At 39.2% G+C, this 22,061-nt stretch overlaps 1 protein-coding gene across 2 annotated transcripts in view; it reads left to right on the top strand.

The window, feature by feature from the left end:
* The window catches only part of LOC100380850 (beta-1-syntrophin), an 87,681-nt gene that overhangs the window by 23,716 nt on the left and 41,904 nt on the right, over nt 1–22,061 (top strand). The window lies entirely within an intron of this gene.

Genomic DNA, 22,061 nt, shown 5'->3' on the forward strand with positions numbered 1-22,061 from the left:
CTTAAGTATTCCCACCACTGAGTCAATAATCAAATGTATTTATAATCAATCAATCACATGTATTTATAAAGCCCTTCTTACATCAGCTGATGTCACAAAGTGCTGTACAGAAACCCAGCCTCAATACATGTTGGAATCACATTTGGCAGTGATTACAGCTGTGAGTCTTTCTGGGTAAGTCTCTAAGAGCTGTGAGTCTTTCTGGGTAAGTCTCTAAGAGCTTTGCTCACCTGGATTGTACAATATTTGCACATTATTATTTTTTTTAATTCTTCAAGCTCTGTCAAGTTGGTTATTGATCATTGCTAGACAGCCATTTTCAAGTCTTGCCATAGATTTTCAAACCTATATAAGTCAAAACTGTAACTAGGCCACTCAGGAACATTCACTGACTTCTTGGTTAGCAACTCCAGGATATATTTGGCCTTATGTTTTAAGTTATTGTCCTGCTGTGAGGTCAACTTGTCTCCCAGTGTCTGTTGGAAAGCAGACTGAACAAGGTTTTCATCTAAGATTTTGCTTGTGCTTAGCTCTATTCTGTTTACTTTATCCTGAAATCTACATAATCCTTGCCGATGACAAGCATACCCATAACATGATGCAGCCACCACCATGCTTGAAAATAGGAAGCATGGTACTCATTAATGTGTTGTGTTCGATTTGCCCCAGACATAACACTTTGTATTCAGGACATGAAGTTAATTTCTTTGCCACATTTTTTGCAGTTTTACTTTAGTGCCTTATTGCAAACAGGATGCATGTTTTGGAATATTTGTATTCTGTACTGCCTTCTTTTCACGCTGTCATTTAGGTTAGTGTAATTAATATCTTCACCATGCTCAAAGGGACATTCAATGTCTACTTCCCCCCCATCTACCAATAGGTGCCCTTCTTTGCGAGGCATTGGAAAACCTCCCTGGTCTTTGTGGTTGAATCTGTGTTTGAAATTCACTGCTCGACTGAGGAACCTTACAGATAATTGTATGTGTGGGGTACAGAGATGAGGTAGTCATTCAAAAATAATCTTAGAAACTATTATTGCACACAGAGTCCATGCAACTTATTATGTGACTTGTTAAGCATATCTTTACTCCTGAACTTATTTAGGCTTGCCATAACAAAGGGGTTGAATTGACTCAAGACATTTCACCGTTGCATTTTTAAATATTTCGTAAAACATAATTCCACTTTGATATAATGGGGTATGGTGTGTAGACCGGTGACACAAAATCTCAATTTAATCCATTTTGAATCCAGACTGTAACACAACAAAATGTGTAAAAAGACAAGGGGTGTGAATCCTTTCTGCAGGCGCTGGAATAAAAGCAACACATTACATTGTGAGGGGGGAGGGACTCATCTCATCCACCACCAATGAGTAACTCCCACCTCTCCCACGTAACTCCCATCTCTCCCACGTGTTTTTCCTGGGATGGTCGTCTCGGTGACAGTCACAGTGGATTAACTGCTATAGTTCTCAACGCTCAGTGTTCAGAGTTTAAGAGATGTTACCTTGATTAACCACCATAGAGAAACGGTTTCTATCTGACACACATAGTCTACCTTAATTAACCAGCATAGAGAAACGGTTTCTATCTGACACACATAGCCTACCTTAATTAACCAGCATAGAGAAACGGTTTCTATCTGACACACATAGCCTACCTTAATTAACCAGCATAGAGAAACGGTTTCTATCTGACACACATAGCCTACCTTAATTAACCAGCATAGAGAAACGGTTTCTATTCAACACACATAGCCTACCTTAATTAACCAGCATAGAGAAACGGTTTCTATTCAACACACATAGCCTACCTTAATTAACCAGCATAGAGAAACGGTTTCTATTCAACACACATAGCCTACCTTAATTAACCAGCATAGAGAAACGGTTTCTATATGACACACATAGCCTACCTTAATTAACCAGCATAGAGAAACGGTTTCTATCTGACACACATAGCCTACCTTAATTAACCAGCATAGAGAAACGGTTTCTATCTGACACACATAGCCTACCTTAATTAACCAGCATAGAGAAACGGTTTCTATCTGACACACATAGCCTACCTTAATTAACCAGCATAGAGAAACGGTTTCTATCTGACACACATAGCCTACCTTAATTAACCAGTATAGAGAAACGGTATCTATCTGACACACATAGCCTACCTTAATTAACCAGCATAGAGAAACGGTTTCTATCTGACACACATAGCCTATTTTAATTAACCAGCATAGAGAAACGGTTTCTATCTGACACACATAGCCTACCTTAATTAACCAGCATAGAGAAACGGTTTCTATCTGACACACATAGCCAACCTTAATTAACCAGCATAGAGAAACGGTTTCTATTCAACACACATAGCCAACCTTAATTAACCAGCATAGAGAAACGGTTTCTATCTGACACACATAGCCTACCTTAATTAACCAGCATAGAGAAACGGTTTCTATCTGACACACATAGTCTACCTTAATTAACCAGCATAGAGAAACGGTTTCTATCTGACACACATAGCCTACCTTAATTAACCAGCATAGAGAAACGGTTTCTATCTGACACACATAGCCTACCTTAATTAACCAGCATAGAGAAACGGTTTCTATCCGACACACATAGCCTACCTTAATTAACCAGCATAGAGAAACGGTTTCTATTCGACACACATAGCCTACCTTAATTAACCAGCATAGAGAAACGGTTTCTATTCGACACACATAGCCTACCTTAATTAACCAGCATAGAGAAACGGTTTCTATTCGACACACATAGCCTACCTTAATTAACCAGCATAGAGAAACGGTTTCTATTCGACACACATAGCCTACCTTAATTAACCAGCATAGAGAAACGGTTTCTATCTGACACACATAGCCTACCTTAATTAACCAGCATAGAGAAACGGTTTCTATCCGACACACATAGCCTACCTTAATTAACCAGCATAGAGAAACGGTTTCTATCTGACACACATAGCCTACCTTAATTAACCAGCATAGAGAAACGGTTTCTATCTGACACACATAGCCTACCTTAATTAACCAGCATAGAGAAACGGTTTCTATCCGACACACATAGCCTACCTTAATTAACCAGCATAGAGAAACGGTTTCTATCTGACACACATAGCCTACCTTAATTAACCAGTATAGAGAAACGGTATCTATCTGACACACATAGCCTACCTTAATTAACCAGCATAGAGAAACGGTTTCTATCTGACACACATAGCCTACCTTAATTAACCAGCATAGAGAAACGGTTTCTATCTGACACACATAGCCTACCTTAATTAACCAGCATAGAGAAACGGTTTCTATCTGACACACATAGCCTACCTTAATTAACCAGCATAGAGAAACGGTTTCTATCCGACACACATAGCCTACCTTAATTAACCAGCATAGAGAAACGGTTTCTATCTGACACACATAGTCTACCTTAATTAACCAGCATAGAGAAACGGTTTCTATCTGACACACATAGCCTACCTTAATTAACCAGCATAGAGAAACGGTTTCTATCTGACACACATAGCCTACCTTAATTAACCAGCATAGAGAAACGGTTTCTATCTGACACACATAGCCTACCTTAATTAACCAGCATAGAGAAACGGTTTCTATCTGACACACATAGCCTACCTTAATTAACCAGCATAGAGAAACGGTTTCTATCTGACACACATAGCCTACCTTAATTAACCAGCATAGAGAAACGGTTTCTATCTGACACACATAGCCTACCTTAATTAACCAGCATAGAGAAACGGTTTCTATCTGACACACATAGCCTACCTTAATTAACCAGCATAGAGAAACGGTTTCTATCTGACACACATAGCCTACCTTAATTAACCAGCATAGAGAAACGGTTTCTATCTGACACACATAGCCTACCTTAATTAACCAGCATAGAGAAACGGTTTCTATTCGACACACATAGCCTACCTTAATTAACCAGCATAGAGAAACGGTTTCTATCCGACACACATAGCCTACCTTAATTAACCAGCATAGAGAAACGGTTTCTATCTGACACACATAGCCTACCTTAATTAACCAGCATAGAGAAACGGTTTCTATCTGACACACATAGCCTACCTTAATTAACCAGCATAGAGAAACGGTTTCTATCTGACACACATAGCCTACCTTAATTAACCAGCATAGAGAAACGGTTTCTATCTGACACACATAGCCTACCTTAATTAACCAGCATAGAGAAACGGTTTCTATCTGACACACATAGCCTACCTTAATTAACCAGCATAGAGAAACGGTTTCTATTCGACACACATAGCCTACCTTAATTAACCAGCATAGAGAAACGGTTTCTATCTGACACACATAGCCTACCTTAATTAACCAGCATAGAGAAACGGTTTCTATTCGACACACATAGCCTACCTTAATTAACCAGCATAGAGAAACGGTTTCTATCTGACACACATAGCCTACCTTAATTAACCAGCATAGAGAAACGGTTTCTATCTGACACACATAGCCTACCTTAATTAACCAGCATAGAGAAACGGTTTCTATCTGACACACATAGCCTACCTTAATTAACCAGCATAGAGAAACGGTTTCTATCTGACACACATAGCCTACCTTAATTAACCAGCATAGAGAAACGGTTTCTATTCGACACACATAGCCTACCTTAATTAACCAGCATAGAGAAACGGTTTCTATCTGACACACATAGCCTACCTTAATTAACCAGCATAGAGAAACGGTTTCTATCTGACACACATAGCCTACCTTAATTAACCAGCATAGAGAAACGGTTTCTATCCGACACACATAGCCTACCTTAATTAACCAGCATAGAGAAACGGTTTCTATCTGACACACATAGCCTACCTTAATTAACCAGCATAGAGAAACGGTTTCTATTCAGCACACATAGCCTACCTTAATTAACCAGCATAGAGAAACGGTTTCTATCTGACACACATAGCCTACCTTAATTAACCAGCATAGAGAAACGGTTTCTATCTGACACACATAGTCTACCTTAATTAACCAGCATAGAGAAACGGTTTCTATCTGACACACATAGCCTACCTTAATTAACCAGCATAGAGAAACGGTTTCTATCTGACACACATAGCCTACCTTAATTAACCAGCATAGAGAAACGGTTTCTATTCTACACACATAGCCTACCTTAATTAACCAGCATAGAGAAACGGTTTCTATCTGACACACATAGCCTACCTTAATTAACCAGCATAGAGAAACGGTTTCTATTCAACACACATAGCCTACCTTAATTAACCAGCATAGAGAAACGGTTTCTATCTGACACACATAGCCTACCTTAATTAACCAGCATAGAGAAACGGTTTCTATCCGACACACATAGTCTACCTTAATTAACCAGCATAGAGAAACGGTTTCTATCTGACACACATAGCCTACCTTAATTAACCAGCATAGAGAAACGGTTTCTATCTGACACACATAGCCTACCTTAATTAACCAGCATAGAGAAACGGTTTCTATCTGACACACATAGCCTACCTTAATTAACCAGCATAGAGAAACGGTTTCTATTCGACACACATAGCCTACCTTAATTAACCAGCATAGAGAAACGGTTTCTATTCGACACACATAGTCTACCTTAATTAACCAGCATAGAGAAACGGTTTCTATCCGACACACATAGCCTACCTTAATTAACCAGCATAGAGAAACGGTTTCTATCTGACACACATAGCCTACCTTAATTAACCAGCATAGAGAAACGGTTTCTATTCGACACACATAGCCTACCTTAATTAACCAGCATAGAGAAACGGTTTCTATTCGACACACATAGCCTACCTTAATTAACCAGCATAGAGAAACGGTTTCTATCTGACACACATAGCCTACCTTAATTAACCAGCATAGAGAAACGGTTTCTATCTGACACACATAGCCTACCTTAATTAACCAGCATAGAGAAACGGTTTCTATCTGACACACATAGCCTACCTTAATTAACCAGCATAGAGAAACGGTTTCTATCTGACACACATAGCCTACCTTAATTAACCAGCATAGAGAAACGGTTTCTATCCGACACACATAGCCTACCTTAATTAACCAGCATAGAGAAACGGTTTCTATCTGACACACATAGCCTACCTTAATTAACCAGCATAGAGAAACGGTTTCTATCTGACACACATAGCCTACCTTAATTAACCAGCATAGAGAAACGGTTTCTATTCGACACACATAGCCTACCTTAATTAACCAGCATAGAGAAACGGTTTCTATTCGACACACATAGCCTACCTTAATTAACCAGCATAGAGAAACGGTTTCTATTCGACACACATAGCCTACCTTAATTAACCAGCATAGAGAAACGGTTTCTATTCAACACACATAGCCTACCTTAATTAACCAGCATAGAGAAACGGTTTCTATCTGACACACATAGTCTACCTTAATTAACCAGCATAGAGAAACGGTTTCTATCTGACACACATAGCCTACCTTAATTAACCAGCATAGAGAAACGGTTTCTATCTGACACACATAGCCTACCTTAATTAACCAGCATAGAGAAACGGTTTCTATTCAACACACATAGCCTACCTTAATTAACCAGCATAGAGAAACGGTTTCTATCTGACACACATAGCCTACCTTAATTAACCAGCATAGAGAAACGGTTTCTATCTGACACACATAGCCTACCTTAATTAACCAGCATAGAGAAACGGTTTCTATCTGACACACATAGCCTACCTTAATTAACCAGCATAGAGAAACGGTTTCTATCCGACACACATAGCCTACCTTAATTAACCAGCATAGAGAAACGGTTTCTATCTGACACACATAGCCTACCTTAATTAACCAGCATAGAGAAACGGTTTCTATCTGACACACATAGCCTACCTTAATTAACCAGCATAGAGAAACGGTTTCTATCTGACACACATAGCCTACCTTAATTAACCAGCATAGAGAAACGGTTTCTATCTGACACACATAGCCTACCTTAATTAACCAGCATAGAGAAACGGTTTCTATTCAGACACACATAGCCTACCTTAATTAACCAGCATAGAGAAACGGTTTCTATCTGACACACATAGCCTACCTTAATTAACCAGCATAGAGAAACGGTTTCTATCTGACACACATAGCCTACCTTAATTAACCAGCATAGAGAAACGGTTTCTATCTGACACACATAGCCTACCTTAATTAACCAGCATAGAGAAACGGTTTCTATTCGACACACATAGCCTACCTTAATTAACCAGCATAGAGAAACGGTTTCTATCTGACACACATAGCCTACCTTAATTAACCAGCATAGAGAAACGGTTTCTATCTGACACACATAGCCTACCTTAATTAACCAGCATAGAGAAACGGTTTCTATTCGACACACATAGCCTACCTTAATTAACCAGCATAGAGAAACGGTTTCTATTCGACACACATAGCCTACCTTAATTAACCAGCATAGAGAAACGGTTTCTATCTGACACACATAGCCTACCTTAATTAACCAGCATAGAGAAACGGTTTCTATCTGACACACATAGCCTACCTTAATTAACCAGCATAGAGAAACGGTTTCTATCTGACACACATAGCCTACCTTAATTAACCAGCATAGAGAAACGGTTTCTATTCGACACACATAGCCTACCTTAATTAACCAGCATAGAGAAACGGTTTCTATCTGACACACATAGCCTACCTTAATTAACCAGCATAGAGAAACGGTTTCTATCTGACACACATAGCCTACCTTAATTAACCAGCATAGAGAAACGGTTTCTATCCGACACACATAGCCTACCTTAATTAACCAGCATAGAGAAACGGTTTCTATCCGACACACATAGCCTACCTTAATTAACCAGCATAGAGAAACGGTTTCTATCTGACACACATAGCCTACCTTAATTAACCAGCATAGAGAAACGGTTTCTATCTGACACACATAGCCTACCTTAATTAACCAGCATAGAGAAACGGTTTCTATCTGACACACATAGCCTACCTTAATTAACCAGCATAGAGAAACGGTTTCTATCTGACACACATAGCCTACCTTAATTAACCAGCATAGAGAAACGGTTTCTATTCGACACACATAGCCTACCTTAATTAACCAGCATAGAGAAACGGTTTCTATCTGACACACATAGCCTACCTTAATTAACCAGCATAGAGAAACGGTTTCTATCCGACACACATAGCCTACCTTAATTAACCAGCATAGAGAAACGGTTTCTATCTGACACACATAGCCTACCTTAATTAACCAGCATAGAGAAACGGTTTCTATCTGACACACATAGCCTACCTTAATTAACCAGCATAGAGAAACGGTTTCTATTCGACACACATAGCCTACCTTAATTAACCAGCATAGAGAAACGGTTTCTATCTGACACACATAGCCTACCTTAATTAACCAGCATAGAGAAACGGTTTCTATTCGACACACATAGCCTACCTTAATTAACCAGCATAGAGAAACGGTTTCTATCTGACACACATAGCCTACCTTAATTAACCAGCATAGAGAAACGGTTTCTATCCGACACACATAGCCTACCTTAATTAACCAGCATAGAGAAACGGTTTCTATCCGACACACATAGCCTACCTTAATTAACCAGCATAGAGAAACGGTTTCTATCTGACACACATAGCCTACCTTAATTAACCAGCATAGAGAAACGGTTTCTATCTGACACACATAGCCTACCTTAATTAACCAGCATAGAGAAACGGTTTCTATCCGACACACATAGCCTACCTTAATTAACCAGCATAGAGAAACGGTTTCTATCCGACACACATAGCCTACCTTAATTAACCAGCATAGAGAAACGGTTTCTATTCAACACACATAGCCTACCTTAATTAACCAGCATAGAGAAACGGTTTCTATCTGACACACATAGCCTACCTTAATTAACCAGCATAGAGAAACGGTTTCTATCTGACACACATAGCCTACCTTAATTAACCAGCATAGAGAAACGGTTTCTATTCGACACACATAGCCTACCTTAATTAACCAGCATAGAGAAACGGTTTCTATTCGACACACATAGCCTACCTTAATTAACCAGCATAGAGAAACGGTTTCTATCTGACACACATAGCCTACCTTAATTAACCAGCATAGAGAAACGGTTTCTATCTGACACACATAGCCTACCTTAATTAACCAGCATAGAGAAACGGTTTCTATCTGACACACATAGCCTACCTTAATTAACCAGCATAGAGAAACGGTTTCTATCTGACACACATAGTCTACCTTAATTAACCAGCATAGAGAAACGGTTTCTATCTGACACACATAGCCTACCTTAATTAACCAGCATAGAGAAACGGTTTCTATCAGACACACATAGCCTACCTTAATTAACCAGCATAGAGAAACGGTTTCTATCCGACACACATAGCCTACCTTAATTAACCAGCATAGAGAAACGGTTTCTATCTGACACACATAGCCTACCTTAATTAACCAGCATAGAGAAACGGTTTCTATCTGACACACATAGCCTACCTTAATTAACCAGCATAGAGAAACGGTTTCTATTCGACACACATAGCCTACCTTAATTAACCAGCATAGAGAAACGGTTTCTATCTGACACACATAGCCTACCTTAATTAACCAGCATAGAGAAACGGTTTCTATCTGACACACATAGTCTACCTTAATTAACCAGCATAGAGAAACGGTTTCTATCTGACACACATAGCCTACCTTAATTAACCAGCATAGAGAAACGGTTTCTATTCAACACACATAGCCTACCTTAATTAACCAGCATAGAGAAACGGTTTCTATCTGACACACATAGCCTACCTTAATTAACCAGCATAGAGAAACGGTTTCTATCTGACACACATAGCCTACCTTAATTAACCAGCATAGAGAAACGGTTTCTATCCGACACACATAGCCTACCTTAATTAACCAGCATAGAGAAACGGTTTCTATCTGACACACATAGCCTACCTTAATTAACCAGCATAGAGAAACGGTTTCTATCTGACACACATAGCCTACCTTAATTAACCAGCATAGAGAAACGGTTTCTATCTGACACACATAGCCTACCTTAATTAACCAGCATAGAGAAACGGTTTCTATCCGACACACATAGCCTACCTTAATTAACCAGCATAGAGAAACGGTTTCTATCTGACACACATAGCCTACCTTAATTAACCAGCATAGAGAAACGGTTTCTATTCGACACACATAGCCTACCTTAATTAACCAGCATAGAGAAACGGTTTCTATCTGACACACATAGCCTACCTTAATTAACCAGCATAGAGAAACGGTTTCTATTCGACACACATAGCCTACCTTAATTAACCAGCATAGAGAAACGGTTTCTATTCGACACACATAGTCTACCTTAATTAACCAGCATAGAGAAACGGTTTCTATTCGACACACATAGCCTACCTTAATTAACCAGCATAGAGAAACGGTTTCTATCTGACACACATAGCCTACCTTAATTAACCAGCATAGAGAAACGGTTTCTATCCGACACACATAGCCTACCTTAATTAACCAGCATAGAGAAACGGTTTCTATCCGACACACATAGCCTACCTTAATTAACCAGCATAGAGAAACGGTTTCTATCCGACACACATAGCCTACCTTAATTAACCAGCATAGAGAAACGGTTTCTATCTGACACACATAGCCTACCTTAATTAACCAGCATAGAGAAACGGTTTCTATCTGACACACATAGCCTACCTTAATTAACCAGCATAGAGAAACGGTTTCTATCTGACACACATAGCCTACCTTAATTAACCAGCATAGAGAAACGGTTTCTATCTGACACACATAGCCTACCTTAATTAACCAGCATAGAGAAACGGTTTCTATCTGACACACATAGCCTACCTTAATTAACCAGCATAGAGAAACGGTTTCTATCTGACACACATAGCCTACCTTAATTAACCAGCATAGAGAAACGGTTTCTATCTGACACACATAGCCTACCTTAATTAACCAGCATAGAGAAACGGTTTCTATCTGACACACATAGTCTACCTTAATTAACCAGCATAGAGAAACGGTTTCTATCTGACACACATAGCCTACCTTAATTAACCAGCATAGAGAAACGGTTTCTATTCGACACACATAGCCTACCTTAATTAACCAGCATAGAGAAACGGTTTCTATCCGACACACATAGCCTACCTTAATTAACCAGCATAGAGAAACGGTTTCTATTCGACACACATAGCCTACCTTAATTAACCAGCATAGAGAAACGGTTTCTATCCGACACACATAGCCTACCTTAATTAACCAGCATAGAGAAACGGTTTCTATTCAACACACATAGCCTACCTTAATTAACCAGCATAGAGAAACGGTTTCTATCTGACACACATAGCCTACCTTAATTAACCAGCATAGAGAAACGGTTTCTATCTGACACACATAGCCTACCTTAATTAACCAGCATAGAGAAACGGTTTCTATTCGACACACATAGCCTACCTTAATTAACCAGCATAGAGAAACGGTTTCTATTCGACACACATAGCCTACCTTAATTAACCAGCATAGAGAAACGGTTTCTATCTGACACACATAGCCTACCTTAATTAACCAGCATAGAGAAACGGTTTCTATCTGACACACATAGCCTACCTTAATTAACCAGCATAGAGAAACGGTTTCTATTCGACACACATAGCCTACCTTAATTAACCAGCATAGAGAAACGGTTTCTATCTGACACACATAGTCTACCTTAATTAACCAGCATAGAGAAACGGTTTCTATCTGACACACATAGCCTACCTTAATTAACCAGCATAGAGAAACGGTTTCTATCCGACACACATAGCCTACCTTAATTAACCAGCATAGAGAAACGGTTTCTATCCGACACACATAGCCTACCTTAATTAACCAGCATAGAGAAACGGTTTCTATTCGACACACATAGCCTACCTTAATTAACCAGCATAGAGAAACGGTTTCTATTCGACACACATAGCCTACCTTAATTAACCAGCATAGAGAAACGGTTTCTATCTGACACACATAGCCTACCTTAATTAACCAGCATAGAGAAACGGTTTCTATCTGACACACATAGCCTACCTTAATTAACCAGCATAGAGAAACGGTTTCTATTCGACACACATAGCCTACCTTAATTAACCAGCATAGAGAAACGGTTTCTATCCGACACACATAGCCTACCTTAATTAACCAGCATAGAGAAACGGTTTCTATCTGACACACATAGTCTACCTTAATTAACCAGCATAGAGAAACGGTTTCTATCTGACACACATAGCCTACCTTAATTAACCAGCATAGAGAAACGGTTTCTATTCGACACACATAGCCTACCTTAATTAACCAGCATAGAGAAACGGTTTCTATTCGACACACATAGTCTACCTTAATTAACCAGCATAGAGAAACGGTTTCTATTCGACACACATAGCCTACCTTAATTAACCAGCATAGAGAAACGGTTTCTATCTGACACACATAGCCTACCTTAATTAACCAGCATAGAGAAACGGTTTCTATTCGACACACATAGCCTACCTTAATTAACCAGCATAGAGAAACGGTTTCTATCTGACACACATAGCCTACCTTAATTAACCAGCATAGAGAAACGGTTTCTATCTCGACACACATAGCCTACCTTAATTAACCAGCATAGAGAAACGGTTTCTATCTGACACACATAGCCTACCTTAATTAACCAGCATAGAGAAACGGTTTCTATCTGACACACATAGCCTACCTTAATTAACCAGCATAGAGAAACGGTTTCTATCTGACACACATAGCCTACCTTAATTAACCAGCATAGAGAAACGGTTTCTATCTGACACACATAGCCTACCTTAATTAACCAGCATAGAGAAACGGTTTCTATCTGACACACATAGCCTACCTTAATTAACCAGCATAGAGAAACGGTTTCTATCTGACACACATAGCCTACCTTAATTAACCAGCATAGAGAAACGGTTTCTATTCTACACACATAGCCTACCTTAATTAACCAGCATAGAGAAACGGTTTCTATCTGACACACATAGCCTACCTTAATTAACCAGCATAGAGAAACGGTTTCTATCTGACACACATAGTCTACCTTAATTAACCAGCATAGAGAAACGGTTTCTATTCGACACACATAGCCTACCTTAATTAACCAGCATAGAGAAACGGTTTCTATCTCGACACACATAGCCTACCTTAATTAACCAGCATAGAGAAACGGTTTCTATCTGACACACATAGCCTACCTTAATTAACCAGCATAGAGAAACGGTTTCTATCTGACACACATAGCCTACCTTAATTAACCAGCATAGAGAAACGGTTTCTATTCGACACACATAGCCTACCTTAATTAACCAGCATAGAGAAACGGTTTCTATCTGACACACATAGCCTACCTTAATTAACCAGCATAGAGAAACGGTTTCTATCTGACACACATAGTCTACCTTAATTAACCAGCATAGAGAAACGGTTTCTATCTGACACACATAGCCTACCTTAATTAACCAGCATAGAGAAACGGTTTCTATTCAACACACATAGCCTACCTTAATTAACCAGCATAGAGAAACGGTTTCTATCTGACACACATAGCCTACCTTAATTAACCAGCATAGAGAAACGGTTTCTATTCAACACACATAGTCTACCTTAATTAACCAGCATAGAGAAACGGTTTCTATCTGACACACATAGCCTACCTTAATTAACCAGCATAGAGAAACGGTTTCTATCTGACACACATAGCCTACCTTAATTAACCAGCATAGAGAAACGGTTTCTATCTGACACACATAGCCTACCTTAATTAACCAGCATAGAGAAACGGTTTCTATCTCGACACACATAGCCTACCTTAATTAACCAGCATAGAGAAACGGTTTCTATCTGACACACATAGCCTACCTTAATTAACCAGCATAGAGAAACGGTTTCTATCTGACACACATAGCCTACCTTAATTAACCAGCATAGAGAAACGGTTTCTATCCGACACACATAGCCTACCTTAATTAACCAGCATAGAGAAACGGTTTCTATTCGACACACATAGCCTACCTTAATTAACCAGCATAGAGAAACGGTTTCTATTCGACACACATAGCCTACCTTAATTAACCAGCATAGAGAAACGGTTTCTATCTGACACACATAGCCTACCTTAATTAACCAGCATAGAGAAACGGTTTCTATCTGACACACATAGCCTACCTTAATTAACCAGCATAGAGAAACGGTTTCTATCTGACACACATAGCCTACCTTAATTAACCAGCATAGAGAAACGGTTTCTATCTGACACACATAGCCTACCTTAATTAACCAGCATAGAGAAACGGTTTCTATCTGACACACATAGCCTACCTTAATTAACCAGCATAGAGAAACGGTTTCTATCTGACACACATAGCCTACCTTAATTAACCAGCATAGAGAAACGGTTTCTATCTGACACACATAGCCTACCTTAATTAACCAGCATAGAGAAACGGTTTCTATCTGACACACATAGCCTACCTTAATTAACCAGCATAGAGAAACGGTTTCTATCTGACACACATAGCCTACCTTAATTAACCAGCATAGAGAAACGGTTTCTATCTGACACACATAGCCTACCTTAATTAACCAGCATAGAGAAACGGTTTCTATTCGACACACATAGCCTACCTTAATTAACCAGCATAGAGAAACGGTTTCTATCTGACACACATAGCCTACCTTAATTAACCAGCATAGAGAAACGGTTTCTATTCTGACACACATAGCCTACCTTAATTAACCAGCATAGAGAAACGGTTTCTATCTGACACACATAGTCTACCTTAATTAACCAGCATAGAGAAACGGTTTCTATTCGACACACATAGTCTACCTTAATTAACCAGCATAGAGAAACGGTTTCTATCTGACACACATAGCCTACCTTAATTAACCAGCATAGAGAAACGGTTTCTATCTGACACACATAGCCTACCTTAATTAACCAGCATAGAGAAACGGTTTCTATCTGACACACATAGCCTACCTTAATTAACCAGCATAGAGAAACGGTTTCTATCTGACACACATAGCCTACCTTAATTAACCAGCATAGAGAAACGGTTTCTATCTGACACACATAGCCTACCTTAATTAACCAGCATAGAGAAACGGTTTCTATCTGACACACATAGCCTACCTTAATTAACCAGCATAGAGAAACGGTTTCTATCTGACACACATAGCCTACCTTAATTAACCAGCATAGAGAAACGGTTTCTATCTGACACACATAGCCTACCTTAATTAACCAGCATAGAGAAACGGTTTCTATCTGACACACATAGCCTACCTTAATTAACCAGCATAGAGAAACGGTTTCTATTCGACACACATAGCCTACCTTAATTAACCAGCATAGAGAAACGGTTTCTATCTGACACACATAGCCTACCTTAATTAACCAGCATAGAGAAACGGTTTCTATTCGACACACATAGCCTACCTTAATTAACCAGCATAGAGAAACGGTTTCTATCTGACACACATAGCCTACCTTAATTAACCAGCATAGAGAAACGGTTTCTATTCGACACACATAGCCTACCTTAATTAACCAGCATAGAGAAACGGTTTCTATCTGACACACATAGCCTACCTTAATTAACCAGCATAGAGAAACGGTTTCTATCTGACACACATAGCCTACCTTAATTAACCAGCATAGAGAAACGGTTTCTATCTGACACACATAGTCTACCTTAATTAACCAGCATAGAGAAACGGTTTCTATTCGACACACATAGTCTACCTTAATTAACCAGCATAGAGAAACGGTTTCTATCCGACACACATAGCCTACCTTAATTAACCAGCATAGAGAAACGGTTTCTATCTGACACACATAGCCTACCTTAATTAACCAGCATAGAGAAACGGTTTCTATCCGACACACATAGCCTACCTTAATTAACCAGCATAGAGAAACGGTTTCTATCTGACACACATAGCCTACCTTAATTAACCAGCATAGAGAAACGGTTTCTATCTGACACACATAGCCTACCTTAATTAACCAGCATAGAGAAACGGTTTCTATCTGACACACATAGCCTACCTTAATTAACCAGCATAGAGAAACGGTTTCTATTCGACACACATAGCCTACCTTAATTAACCAGCATAGAGAAACGGTTTCTATCTGACACACATAGCCTACCTTAATTAACCAGCATAGAGAAACGGTTTCTATTCGACACACATAGCCTACCTTAATTAACCAGCATAGAGAAACGGTTTCTATCTGACACACATAGCCTACCTTAATTAACCAGCATAGAGAAACGGTTTCTATCTGACACACATAGCCTACCTTAATTAACCAGCATAGAGAAACGGTTTCTATCCGACACACATAGCCTACCTTAATTAACCAGCATAGAGAAACGGTTTCTATCTGACACACATAGCCTACCTTAATTAACCAGCATAGAGAAACGGTTTCTATCTGACACACATAGCCTACCTTAATTAACCAGCATAGAGAAACGGTTTCTATCTGACACACATAGCCTACCTTAATTAACCAGCATAGAGAAACGGTTTCTATTCGACACACATAGCCTACCTTAATTAACCAGCATAGAGAAACGGTTTCTATCTGACACACATAGCCTACCTTAATTAACCAGCATAGAGAAACGGTTTCTATCTGACACACATAGCCTACCTTAATTAACCAGCATAGAGAAACGGTTTCTATTCGACACACATAGCCTACCTTAATTAACCAGCATAGAGAAACGGTTTCTATTCGACACACATAGCCTACCTTAATTAACCAGCATAGAGAAACGGTTTCTATTCGACACACATAGCCTACCTTAATTAACCAGCATAGAGAAACGGTTTCTATCTGACACACATAGCCTACCTTAATTAACCAGCATAGAGAAACGGTTTCTATTCGACACACATAGCCTACCTTAATTAACCAGCATAGAGAAACGGTTTCTATCTGACACACATAGCCTACCTTAATTAACCAGCATAGAGAAACGGTTTCTATCTGACACACATAGTCTACCTTAATTAACCAGCATAGAGAAACGGTTTCTATCCGACACACATAGCCTACCTTAATTAACCAGCATAGAGAAACGGTTTCTATCCGACACACATAGCCTACCTTAATTAACCAGCATAGAGAAACGGTTTCTATCTGACACACATAGCCTACCTTAATTAACCAGCATAGAGAAACGGTTTCTATCCGACACACATAGCCTACCTTAATTAACCAGCATAGAGAAACGGTTTCTATCTGACACACATAGCCTACCTTAATTAACCAGCATAGAGAAACGGTTTCTATCTGACACACATAGCCTACCTTAATTAACCAGCATAGAGAAACGGTTTCTATCTGACACACATAGCCTACCTTAATTAACCAGCATAGAGAAACGGTTTCTATCTGACACACATAGCCTACCTTAATTAACCAGCATAGAGAAACGGTTTCTATCCGACACACATAGCCTACCTTAATTAACCAGCATAGAGAAACGGTTTCTATCTGACACACATAGCCTACCTTAATTAACCAGCATAGAGAAACGGTTTCTATCTGACACACATAGCCTACCTTAATTAACCAGCATAGAGAAACGGTTTCTATCTGACACACATAGCCTACCTTAATTAACCAGCATAGAGAAACGGTTTCTATTCGACACACATAGCCTACCTTAATTAACCAGCATAGAGAAACGGTTTCTATTCGACACACATAGTCTACCTTAATTAACCAGCATAGAGAAACGGTTTCTATTCGACACACATAGCCTACCTTAATTAACCAGCATAGAGAAACGGTTTCTATCTGACACACATAGCCTACCTTAATTAACCAGCATAGAGAAACGGTTTCTATTCGACACACATAGCCTACCTTAATTAACCAGCATAGAGAAACGGTTTCTATCCGACACACATAGCCTACCTTAATTAACCAGCATAGAGAAACGGTTTCTATCTGACACACATAGCCTACCTTAATTAACCAGCATAGAGAAACGGTTTCTATCTGACACACATAGCCTACCTTAATTAACCAGCATAGAGAAACGGTTTCTATCTGACACACATAGCCTACCTTAATTAACCAGCATAGAGAAACGGTTTCTATCTGACACACATAGCCTACCTTAATTAACCAGCATAGAGAAACGGTTTCTATCTGACACACATAGCCTACCTTAATTAACCAGCATAGAGAAACGGTTTCTATCCGACACACATAGCCTACCTTAATTAACCAGCATAGAGAAACGGTTTCTATCTGACACACATAGCCTACCTTAATTAACCAGCATAGAGAAACGGTTTCTATCTGACACACATAGCCTACCTTAATTAACCAGCATAGAGAAACGGTTTCTATCTGACACACATAGCCTACCTTAATTAACCAGCATAGAGAAACGGTTTCTATTCAACACACATAGCCTACCTTAATTAACCAGCATAGAGAAACGGTTTCTATCTGACACACATAGCCTACCTTAATTAACCAGCATAGAGAAACGGTTTCTATCTGACACACATAGTCTACCTTAATTAACCAGCATAGAGAAACGGTTTCTATTTGACACACATAGTCTACCTTAATTAACCAGCATAGAGAAACGGTTTCTATCTGACACACATAGCCTACCTTAATTAACCAGCATAGAGAAACGGTTTCTATCTGACACACATAGCCTACCTTAATTAACCAGCATAGAGAAACGGTTTCTATCTGACACACATAGCCTACCTTAATTAACCAGCATAGAGAAACGGTTTCTATCCGACACACATAGCCTACCTTAATTAACCAGCATAGAGAAACGGTTTCTATCTGACACACATAGCCTACCTTAATTAACCAGCATAGAGAAACGGTTTCTATCTGACACACATAGCCTACCTTAATTAACCAGCATAGAGAAACGGTTTCTATTCGACACACATAGCCTACCTTAATTAACCAGCATAGAGAAACGGTTTCTATCTGACACACATAGCCTACCTTAATTAACCAGCATAGAGAAACGGTTTCTATTCGACACACATAGCCTACCTTAATTAACCAGCATAGAGAAACGGTTTCTATTCGACACACATAGCCTACCTTAATTAACCAGCATAGAGAAACGGTTTCTATTCGACACACATAGCCTACCTTAATTAACCAGCATAGAGAAACGGTTTCTATCTGACACACATAGCCTACCTTAATTAACCAGCATAGAGAAACGGTTTCTATTCGACACACATAGCCTACCTTAATTAACCAGCATAGAGAAACGGTTTCTATCTGACACACATAGCCTACCTTAATTAACCAGCATAGAGAAACGGTTTCTATCTGACACACATAGCCTACCTTAATTAACCAGCATAGAGAAACGGTTTCTATCTGACACACATAGCCTACCTTAATTAACCAGCATAGAGAAACGGTTTCTATCTGACACACATAGCCTACCTTAATTAACCAGCATAGAGAAACGGTTTCTATCTGACACACATAGCCTACCTTAATTAACCAGCATAGAGAAACGGTTTCTATCTGACACACATAGCCTACCTTAATTAACCAGCATAGAGAAACGGTTTCTATCTGACACACATAGCCTACCTTAATTAACCAGCATAGAGAAACGGTTTCTATCTGACACACATAGCCTACCTTAATTAACCAGCATAGAGAAACGGTTTCTATCTGACACACATAGCCTACCTTAATTAACCAGCATAGAGAAACGGTTTCTATTCAACACACATAGCCTACCTTAATTAACCAGCATAGAGAAACGGTTTCTATCTGACACACATAGCCTACCTTAATTAACCAGCATAGAGAAACGGTTTCTATTCAACACACATAGTCTACCTTAATTAACCAGCATAGAGAAACGGTTTCTATCTGACACACATAGCCTACCTTAATTAACCAGCATAGAGAAACGGTTTCTATTCGACACACATAGCCTACCTTAATTAACCAGCATAGAGAAACGGTTTCTATCTGACACACATAGTCTACCTTAATTAACCAGCATAGAGAAACGGTTTCTATTCGACACACATAGCCTACCTTAATTAACCAGCATAGAGAAACGGTTTCTATCCGACACACATAGCCTACCTTAATTAACCAGCATAGAGAAACGGTTTCTATCTGACACACATAGCCTACCTTAATTAACCAGCATAGAGAAACGGTTTCTATCCGACACACATAGCCTACCTTAATTAACCAGCATAGAGAAACGGTTTCTATCTGACACACATAGTCTACCTTAATTAACCAGCATAGAGAAACGGTTTCTATTCGACACACATAGTCTACCTTAATTAACCAGCATAGAGAAACGGTTTCTATCTGACACACATAGCCTACCTTAATTAACCAGCATAGAGAAACGGTTTCTATCTGACACACATAGCCTACCTTAATTAACCAGCATAGAGAAACGGTTTCTATCCGACACACATAGCCTACCTTAATTAACCAGCATAGAGAAACGGTTTCTATCTGACACACATAGCCTACCTTAATTAACCAGCATAGAGAAACGGTTTCTATCTGACACACATAGCCTACCTTAATTAACCAGCATAGAGAAACGGTTTCTATCTGACACACATAGCCTACCTTAATTAACCAGCATAGAGAAACGGTTTCTATTCAACACACATAGCCTACCTTAATTAACCAGCATAGAGAAACGGTTTCTATCTGACACACATAGCCTACCTTAATTAACCAGCATAGAGAAACGGTTTCTATCCGACACACATAGCCTACCTTAATTAACCAGCATAGAGAAACGGTTTCTATCTGACACACATAGCCTACCTTAATTAACCAGCATAGAGAAACGGTTTCTATCTGACACACATAGCCTACCTTAATTAACCAGCATAGAGAAACGGTTTCTATTCGACACACATAGCCTACCTTAATTAACCAGCATAGAGAAACGGTTTCTATCTGACACACATAGCCTACCTTAATTAACCAGCATAGAGAAACGGTTTCTATCTGACACACATAGCCTACCTTAATTAACCAGCATAGAGAAACGGTTTCTATCCGACACACATAGCCTACCTTAATTAACCAGCATAGAGAAACGGTTTCTATCTGACACACATAGCCTACCTTAATTAACCAGCATAGAGAAACGGTTTCTATTCGACACACATAGTCTACCTTAATTAACCAGCATAGAGAAACGGTTTCTATTCGACACACATAGCCTACCTTAATTAACCAGCATAGAGAAACGGTTTCTATCTGACACACATAGCCTACCTTAATTAACCAGCATAGAGAAACGGTTTCTATCTGACACACATAGCCTACCTTAATTAACCAGCATAGAGAAACGGTTTCTATCTGACACACATAGCCTACCTTAATTAACCAGCATAGAGAAACGGTTTCTATCTGACACACATAGCCTACCTTAATTAACCAGCATAGAGAAACGGTTTCTATCCGACACACATAGCCTACCTTAATTAACCAGCATAGAGAAACGGTTTCTATCTGACACACATAGCCTACCTTAATTAACCAGCATAGAGAAACGGTTTCTATTCGACACACATAGCCTACCTTAATTAACCAGCATAGAGAAACGGTTTCTATCTGACACACATAGCCTACCTTAATTAACCAGCATAGAGAAACGGTTTCTATCTGACACACATAGCCTACCTTAATTAACCAGCATAGAGAAACGGTTTCTATCTGACACACATAGCCTACCTTAATTAACCAGCATAGAGAAACGGTTTCTATCCGACACACATAGCCTACCTTAATTAACCAGCATAGAGAAACGGTTTCTATTCGACACACATAGCCTACCTTAATTAACCAGCATAGAGAAACGGTTTCTATCCGACACAC

This window comes from Salmo salar, chromosome ssa05 (assembly GCF_905237065.1).
Source record: "Salmo salar chromosome ssa05, Ssal_v3.1, whole genome shotgun sequence".
Classification (NCBI taxonomy): Eukaryota; Metazoa; Chordata; class Actinopteri; order Salmoniformes; family Salmonidae; genus Salmo; species Salmo salar.